Genomic DNA, 8,785 nt, shown 5'->3' with positions numbered 1-8,785 from the left:
ATCTATCTATCTATCTATCTATCTATCTATCTATCTATCTATCTATCTATCTATCACAAGATATATATGTGTTCATACAGAAAACCTTCAGGTACAAGCCCCATATGTGTATATTAGATATGTACTTAATGCAATGCTTCAGGAGGTATTTCATAGTGCTATAGTTTGTAATCCTGCCCTGCGTTAGTACCTAATTTAATGAGTTATTATGGGCCTCTCCAAAAGTAATCACCTGATAGAAAGCTCTTTGGTGATGATCTATGCTGGTCCTCAGAAAACAGTCTTGTCAGAATGCCAGTTCCTTGTGAATAGGGATTGCTTCATTTACTGTTTTTGCATCCTCAATGCCTACACAGTGCCTTGTATATAGTAGGTGCATAATAGATGGTTGTTGATTGATGATCACTGGGCTCATGCCTGGAACTGTTTTAGATTGACAGGACCTTAAGCATGGCCAATTCTCTGGCTCATCTTTAATCTATCCTTCCCTCTTGGATTCTTCCCTGATGTCTACAAATATGCTGAAGTTTCCTCATGTCCTTAAAATGATTCCTCCCTTGACCATGCCAGCCCTCAAGTTCTTGTCCTCCATCTTTCTTCCTTTGCCCTTTATAGAAGACTCAATGTGATATTATGGATGATTCACTATGGAGGAAGGGAAGAGGAATTTATCGGATTATATACCACTAGAAGGAAATTCAGATGCTATCTAGTTCAACTTCCTCATTTTACTGAGGAAAATGAGGTCCAGATATATTGTTTTGCCCAAGATCATGCAAAAAAAAATGTCATGGGGGCTTTTAAAGTCTGGACCTCTGACTGCAGAGGCAATGTTCTTTTGACTTGCCCCATGCTGTCTCCATCATACTTTAGTTTAAAAAGGAAACTTCACTCTTCCATTTTGGCTTTTGGATGATAGCAGCAAAAATGACTAGTGGTGAAAGTCAGTAATTTGTTCATGAGGTGTGTTTGGCATTTCAATGTAGGGCATAAGAAAGATCTTCCTTTGCTTGTCTGTTCCTCCAGTTTAGAGAACTATTCCAGAAAAGATCTTGTAAGCTGGTCTGCTTGAAGTAGGACCTATTTTAAACTGAACAGCATTACATTGTGCTTTGGATGAATCAAACTGGACAATAAAGCAAACTTATGTACTAGTTTCCTCTATTATTTTGTGGCTGAGAATTTTTTTTCCTTTAAAAGCACATTTAGATAAATTCTAGAACTGTCTCTGTATTAAACTAATCTGAACTATTGTCATTTGTTCTGTCTGTGTGCTAGTCTTTTGATCAGTTTTAAAAACATATGTATGTGCCTTGAATCACTTCCAGGAACTCTGATGCTTCAGGGATGGACATATATGGGGACATATATGGCCAGGGCCCCAAATGGAAACATCTATAGACAAAGATATATTGGGGCTTGATTTAGTCACATGTGGCACTTATAGACTATGTGAAGCAGGGTTTAATTTTTTTTAATTCCTTTTGGGCTTGACAAAATCCATAATGCATTTTCCCAAGCACTTTTGCCCCTTCGTTTTTCTCAAGGAAATGCAATCTGTCTGTTACTGACTCATTTACACTGAGCTCATCAGACCACTGCTGGGGGAGAGCTATCTGATGTCTAGGGGACATAAGGAGATGTTCACAAAGCCTTCAGAAGGTCTGAGAATCACAAAGATGGACTTCACTAAGAGACAAACAACTGTCCCACCTCGCCAATATTTGGGAATGTCTTTGACAACTTAGTACCCAATGGTTTTGAATAAAACTTCCTCTTCTAAAAGTTGTGCTTGATTCTTTTTAAACACTGTTAAGGAGCTAATAAGAAAAATGTGCACCACTTTTCCACCTCCCACCTTTCTCTCTTGCAATTTCCCTTACTTTTAGAATTATATAGTGTTTTGAGACAGATGGCTGCAAGGGAACTGGGCTTAATGTTGATTAGAGATGTTTAGGCTAATCTTGAGCTCTGCCAAATGGGATTTCTGCCTTTGGCTCTGCTGGCTTCTTAATAGGGGACCACTAAAGTGTATCACAAAGAAAGAACAAACAGAACCTTGAGTGACTAATTGAACCTGAACTAGAACCTCCATGATGTATTAATTCTTTCCTCAGCCCCTATAAAATCTTCATTCTATTTCCACTAGAGAGGCAAAGCCAACAATTTAATCCAATAAACATTTATCAAATACCTACTGCAAAAGTATCGTGCTTTAATACTGGTTGTTGTGAGTCTTTTTTTGGAAGAAGATCAATAATATCATAGAGTGATGTCTTGACTTCCACATGAATTAGATTTAAGTGAGGCAGGGTTGCATGAAGTCATCAGCCTCACTCTCTCTTCCAGAGTCATCAAAATCCAATGGCAAGACAAAAGTCAGGATTACTGGTGATGGCCTGGGATGCAGTGGATGACCGTGGTATCTTTAATGTCTGACCCAACTGACGAAGTGATGATGGCTTGGTCCAGGGTAGTGGCAATATCCAAGCCTGAGTGGTGGTGCAGGTATTGAGGATGGCTTGCACAAATGCATGAAGGTGGGAAGAAAATGGAGTTGGGAGTGACTAGTAGTACACTTTGTCTGGAAAATAGAGAAGAAATGTGAAATAAGAGCAGAAAGGCTGGAGACAAGTTAAAATGTGCTTTATATGCTAGGCTAAGTGTTTTGTATTTTATCCCACAGGAAATAGAGAGCCGCTAAAGGTTTGTAAATAAAAGAGTTCCATGGTCAGATCTAGATATCAGCAAGTTAACTTTGGCAGCTGAAAAACATTGGATTCAGAAGGGGAAGACTGGAGGGAGGAAGACCAGTTAGAGTCGTGCAATAGTGTAAGTGAGAGGCAATGGCAGTTTGAATTAGGGTGAATCATATAGGAAACTGAAAGATCATTTCATCCAAACTTTCACTTTACAGGTGAGGAAACTGAGGCCAAGGAGCTTAATTGACTTGCCCAAAGCCAACAAAGATGGTAAATAGCAGAGTCAAAATTAGAACTTAGCTCTCTGCTGCCAAATCCAAGTTTTGGCAGTATGAGTGGAGAAAAGGGGATAGATTTTAAAAATATTGTGGAGGCAGAATTAATAAGGCTTCACTTCACTACTAAGCAGATGGAGGGGGCAAGGGAAGATGTAATGAGAGAAGAGTCAAAGATGGTGCCACTGCGTTCAGTCCCGTAGCTAAAAGGATGATAGTGACATCAATGGAAGTTAGGAAATTGGGAAGAGAAGCCGTTTTGGTGGAGTAGGGGATGAGTTCAGATTTCAACATACTGAGTTTGAAATACTGGTGGGATTGGGAATCAGAAATTTATGAAAACAAACAATATTTCCAGCGGTCACATTGCAAGTGGTCCCTCACCTTTTGCACGTCTGCATCTAAGACCTGCACAGCAAGAATTCTTACTTTCAGAATGACCACCCTGAGATAAGACACCCAATTATCATAGGAAGGACGTGGAAAGGTTTTACACACTGCACTCACTAGGAATAGGCATTGAACCTGAAGTTGTGGGACCTGTTTTTGAATCCTGGATTTTTCACTTACCAGCTGAGTGACCATAAGCAGGTCAGTTAAATTGACAGCCCCAATTTCCTCATCTGTTAAACAGAAATAATGATCCTTACATGGCCTATAGTGGAGTAGCTGGAGCAAAGAAAACCATTTGTAAACTTTGATATATTACATAACAATGAATTACCATTAAATCTTAGAAAATGTTTCCAACAATGCAAGTTTTAAAAATGTTGTCTAATTTTTATTGATATCACTTTTTAGTTTTAGGTCCCATCCATTTCCAAATGCTTTACTCACCTTTCCCTATTTAGGGAGTTATCCCTCGTAACAAAGATTTAAGAAGAAGTAGGAAAAAAAATTCTAAGCAAAACAAACCAACATATTGACTACATCTGACTGCATATGCAAAATTCCCTTTGTATGGTCCCCTGCTGATTTAGAAGCAGGTAAGTAGTGAATTAGAGAGGGCTTTGGGCCTGGAGTCAGGAGAACTTGAGCTCCATACTTACTAGGTGTGTAACCCAGGCTAGTCACTTAATCACTGTCTGCTTCAGCGTTTTACATTTTACAGATGAGGAAACTGAGGCAAACAGGATTAAGTGACTTGCCTAGGGTCACATAGTAAGTGTCTGAAGCTAGATTTGAACTCAGGAAGATGAGTCTTCCTGACTCTAGTCTTGGGGCTCTATTTACTCTGCCACCTAACTACCTGTTTAGCACATAGTAGTCGCTTAATAAATACCCCCCACATGCGCAATGTAGGGAGGGAGGGGCATTTTCTAAACTCTTCTAGAGCCAAGCTTGGCCATTATAATCACTCATCATTAAAGTATGTTTTATTGTTCTTTCTATTTGCATTATAATAGTCATGGTGCATCTTGTTTCCTGTCTCTGCTTGTTTTTTTTTTAAATTAAATTTTATGTTTATTTTTGGTTTACATCATTCATTTCCACAAGATTTTGAGTTACAAATTTTCTCCCCGTCTTTCCCCTACCCACCACGCCAAAACAGCCATCCCACTGTATATCCCCTCCTCCAATCTGCTCTCTCCTATATCCTCCCCCATCCTACCTCTGACTTTCCAGTAGGGCAAGATGGATCTCCATACCCGAGTGCCTGTATATCTTATTTCCCAGTTGCATATGAATAATAATAATAATAATAAATATTTTTAACATTTGATTTTAAAACTTTGAATTCCAGATTCTTTCCCTTCCTCCCTTGTCATCCACCCTTACTGGGAAGATAAGCAATTCTATATAGTTTATACATGTGTAGTTATGCAAAACATTTCCATAGTGGATATATTGTGAAACACTGACTATATTTCCCTCCATCCTATCCTGCCCCTCCCCACTTGTTCTATTCTCTACTTTGACCCTGTCCCTTTTCAAAAGTGTGTGCTTCTAACTTCCCTCCTCCCCAACCTGCCCTCCTCTCCATCATCTCCCTTCTCATCCACTTCCCCCCTACTCTCCTGTAGGGCAAGATACCGAATTTAGTGTGTATGTCAGGTTGACCCATTCCCTTTTGCCTTCCTGTTCTTCCCCTCCATTGTAACAGTTATCCCTTGCCTCTTCTATGAGATAATTTATCCCATTCTGTCTCTCCCCATCTCCTCTCAGTATATTCCTCTCTCACCTCTCAATTTCACCTTTTAAATATCATCCCTTCCTATTCAATTGATCCTGTACTCTCTGTCTATGTATACTTGTACACCTATATACACACTCATATATGTATTTGTATGCACACATACCCTCCTACATAGACATATATCTATACATATATAAAAATACATTTATATTCCCTTCAACTATCCTCATACTGAGAAAAGTTCCATAAGTTGCAATGATCATTTTTCCATGTAGGAATGTAAATAGTTAAACTTTGAGAAGTTCCTTATGATTTCTTTTCCCTGTTTACCTTCTCATGCTTCTCTTGCTTCTTGTATCTGAATGTCAAATTTTCTTTTCAACTCTGGTTTTTTCTTCAAGAATGCTTGAAAGTCCTCTATTCCACTGAATGACCATATTTTCCCCTGAAACATTATCCTCAGTTCTGTTGGGTAGGTGATTCTTGGTTTTAATCCTAGCTCCTTTGACCTCCAGAATATCATATTCCAAGCCCTTCGATCCCTCAGTGTAGAAGCTGCTAAATCTTGTGTTATCCTGATTGTGTTTCCACAATATTCTAACTTTCTTCTTGGCTGCTTATAATATTTCCTCCTTAATCTGGGAACTCCGGAACCTGGCTATAATATTCCTAGGAGTTTTCTTTTGGGGATCTTTTTCAAGAGGTCATTGGTGAATTCTTTCAATAAAATATAAGGGCGATTTTCCTTGAGAATTTCATGAAGGATGATTTCTAGGTCCTTTTTTTATCATGGCTTTCAGGTAGTCCAATAATTTTTAAATTGTCTCTCCTGGATCTATTTTCCAAGTCAGTGATTTTTCCCATGAGATATTTCACATTGCCTTCTATTCTTTCATTTGTTTGGATCTGTTTAACAGCATCTTGATTTCTCATAAAGGCATTAGCTTCCTTTGTTCCAATCTAATTCTGAAGCAATGATTGTCCTCATTGAGCTTTTGAGATTCTTTTTCCATCTGGCAAATTTGGCTTTTTAAGGCATTCTTCTCCTCATTGCCTTTTTGAGCCTCTTTTGCCATTTGAGTTAGTCTATTTTTTAAGGCATTATTTTCTTCAGTAAGGTTGTTGACTCTCTTTTCATAATTTTCTTACATCATTCTCATTTCTCTTCCCAATTTTTCCTCCATTTCTCTTACTTGATTTTCAAAATCCTTCTTGAGCTCTTTCATGGCCTGTAAGCAGTTCATATTTTTCTTGGAAGCTTTTGGTGCAGGAGTTCTGACTTAGTTGTTTTCCTCCCATTCCATGCTTTAATCCTTTTTGTCCCCCAAAAAGGAATCTAAAGTTGGATTGCTGTGCTTGCTGTGCTTCCTTTGCTTGCTTATGTTGCTACTCAACTACTTAACTTTTTGCTCTTTGCCACAGTAGAACTCTGTTTCCAGAGGGAAGAGCTTTGTCCCAAATTGCTGGGTTTTTCGAAGCTGCCCGAGCTACTAGTTGGGTGACCTCTCTGAAGCCTCCACAGGCTCTGATGCCTGGTCATGTACCCCAGGACCTCCACCCAAGACAGCGATCCAGATCCAAGCATGTTAAAGCAAGAGTGATTACCCCTCAGACTGGTTGCTCAGTCCCCCTATGATCGGCAGGCCAGGAGCTCCTGAGGCAGCCACTTGGTGGTGGCTCCAGGGCCACCACACCTTCTCCACTTCTCACTCTGGTGGCAGAGGCCACACTGAGCATCCCCCTCAGTTCCAACAGAGGTGTACACTGACCTTTTACTTTGTCTTTGGCATTTATGGGTTGACAACTCTGGAAACCACTACAGCTGCTGGTTATCCACTCTCCCAAAGTTCCCTCTAGCTGCTGCTGGTTGGGGCTGCCCTGTGCCTAAAACCACATGCTCATACGGGACTGGGCTCAGCTCCCAGCATGCTGCAAAGAACCCTTCCTGCTGGCCTACCGGGCTGTCTTCAGTGGGAGATTTGTTTCTCTCTGTCACTTTGTGGGTTCTGTACCTGTAAAGTTTGTTCAGACTCATATTTTATAGGTATTTGAGGTCATTATGTGGGGAGCTCATGGAGTTTTCCTGCTTCTACGCTGCCATCTTGGCTCCCTCTGCATGCTTTAGTACACAGAAATGGAGTCAGAAATGGGATGGGTTCTTTCTATTTCTCCACAAAATGGACCATAATAAACTTTTGGGAACCTGTATATGGGGTCTACAAGTGGGAACTTCAGATTCCAACAACATGGAACATCCTATATATCTGGAATACATGGAATTACTTTAGTTTTAGGCCAAACTCAGAGCTTGGGCTTTAGTCAAACTCTTCCTGGTAATTTATTTTTTAACTCAGAAGCCCCCTGGCATCAGGGATGTTTTGAAGAGACTAAGATCAATTGAGGCTTTCTTCAACTGTAGAGACTCTCCAGTGGAGAGCTACAAATAAGTAACCTGGCCTGCTGCTCTGGAATTTTGTCATTTAAAAAAATATTTGACAACTTTGTACTTCCCTGATAAACGGTTGTTGTTATTTGTTCTTAATTTTTGAAGTGACATCACAAGTAATGTCTTGACTTGCACATGGACTGGATTTTTTTTTAAATGCTTTATTAACTTCTGATTTACATCATTCGTTTCCGCCAGATTTTGAGTTACAAATTTTCTCCCCGTTTTTCCCCCACCCATCCCCCCAAAACAGCAGTCCCACAGGATATCCCCACCTCTGATCTGCCCTCTCCCATATTTTCTCCCATACCCATTTCAACTTTTCCAGTGGGGCATGGTGGATCTCTATATTTCCCAATTACATGTAAAACAATATTGATAATAGTATATATATATTTAAACATTTAATTTTAAAACTTTGAATTCCAGATTCATTCCCTTCTTCCCTTATCACCCACCCTTACTGCGAAGATAAGCAGTTCAGTATAGGTTGTACATGTGTGGCTAATGCAAAACAATAACATAGCAGATATATTGTAAAAGACTGACTATATTTCCCTCCCTCCTATCCCACATCCCACTTGTTCTATTCTCTACTTTGATCCTGTCCCTTTTCAAAAGTGGGTGCTTCCAACTTCCCTCCCCCCCCAGCCTGCCCTCCCTTCCATCATCCCCCCTCACATCCCCTCCCCCCCTATTCTCCTGGAGGGTGAGATCCCCTATTTAGTGTGTATTTCCCTCCCTCCTCAAGCCAGATTCAATAGGAATAAGGTTGACCCATTCCCTTTTGCCTTCCTATTCTTCCCCTCCATTGTAACCATTTTCCCTTGCCTCTTCTGTATGAGATAGTTGCCCCACTCTGTCTCTCCCCATCTCCTCTCATTATATCCCTCTCACCTCTTAATTTCACCTTTTAAGTATCATCCCTTCCTGTTAAATTGGTCCCGTGCCCTCTATCTATGTATACCTGTAAACATATATACACACATTCACATATGTATTCATATGCCTGCATACCCTCATATAAAGACATATATATATTTCTAATCCCTTCAACTACTGAGAAAAGTTTCATAAGTTACAATTATTGTTTTTCCATGTAGGAATGTTAATAGTTCAACTTTGGCCAAGTGGCTCAGCAAGCAAGAGCACCGGCCTCAGTGCCGGGACGACCCGGATCAAATCTGGGCCCAGACACCCAGCACCACACCCAGAAACAACAACT

At 40.1% G+C, this 8,785-nt stretch overlaps 1 long non-coding RNA gene across 1 annotated transcript in view; it reads left to right on the top strand.

The window, feature by feature from the left end:
• Positions 1 to 1,126, top strand: part of LOC138170368 (uncharacterized) — a 94,874-nt gene extending 93,748 nt beyond the window's left edge. The window contains exon 5 of the long non-coding RNA XR_011170592.1: positions 1 to 1,126. This exon is cut by the window's left edge and continues 212 nt beyond it. This is a non-coding gene — a long non-coding RNA (uncharacterized lncRNA).
• The last annotated feature ends 7,659 nt before the right edge of the window (positions 1,127 to 8,785 follow it).

Source organism: Petaurus breviceps, unplaced genomic scaffold, assembly GCF_028583685.1.
Source record: "Petaurus breviceps papuanus isolate PSGF00001 unplaced genomic scaffold, PetGlider_PUasm1.0 38, whole genome shotgun sequence".
Taxonomy (NCBI): domain Eukaryota; kingdom Metazoa; phylum Chordata; class Mammalia; order Diprotodontia; family Petauridae; genus Petaurus; species Petaurus breviceps.
Note: the sequence above shows the minus strand (reverse complement) of the source record. Positions and strands in the feature narration are given on the sequence as shown.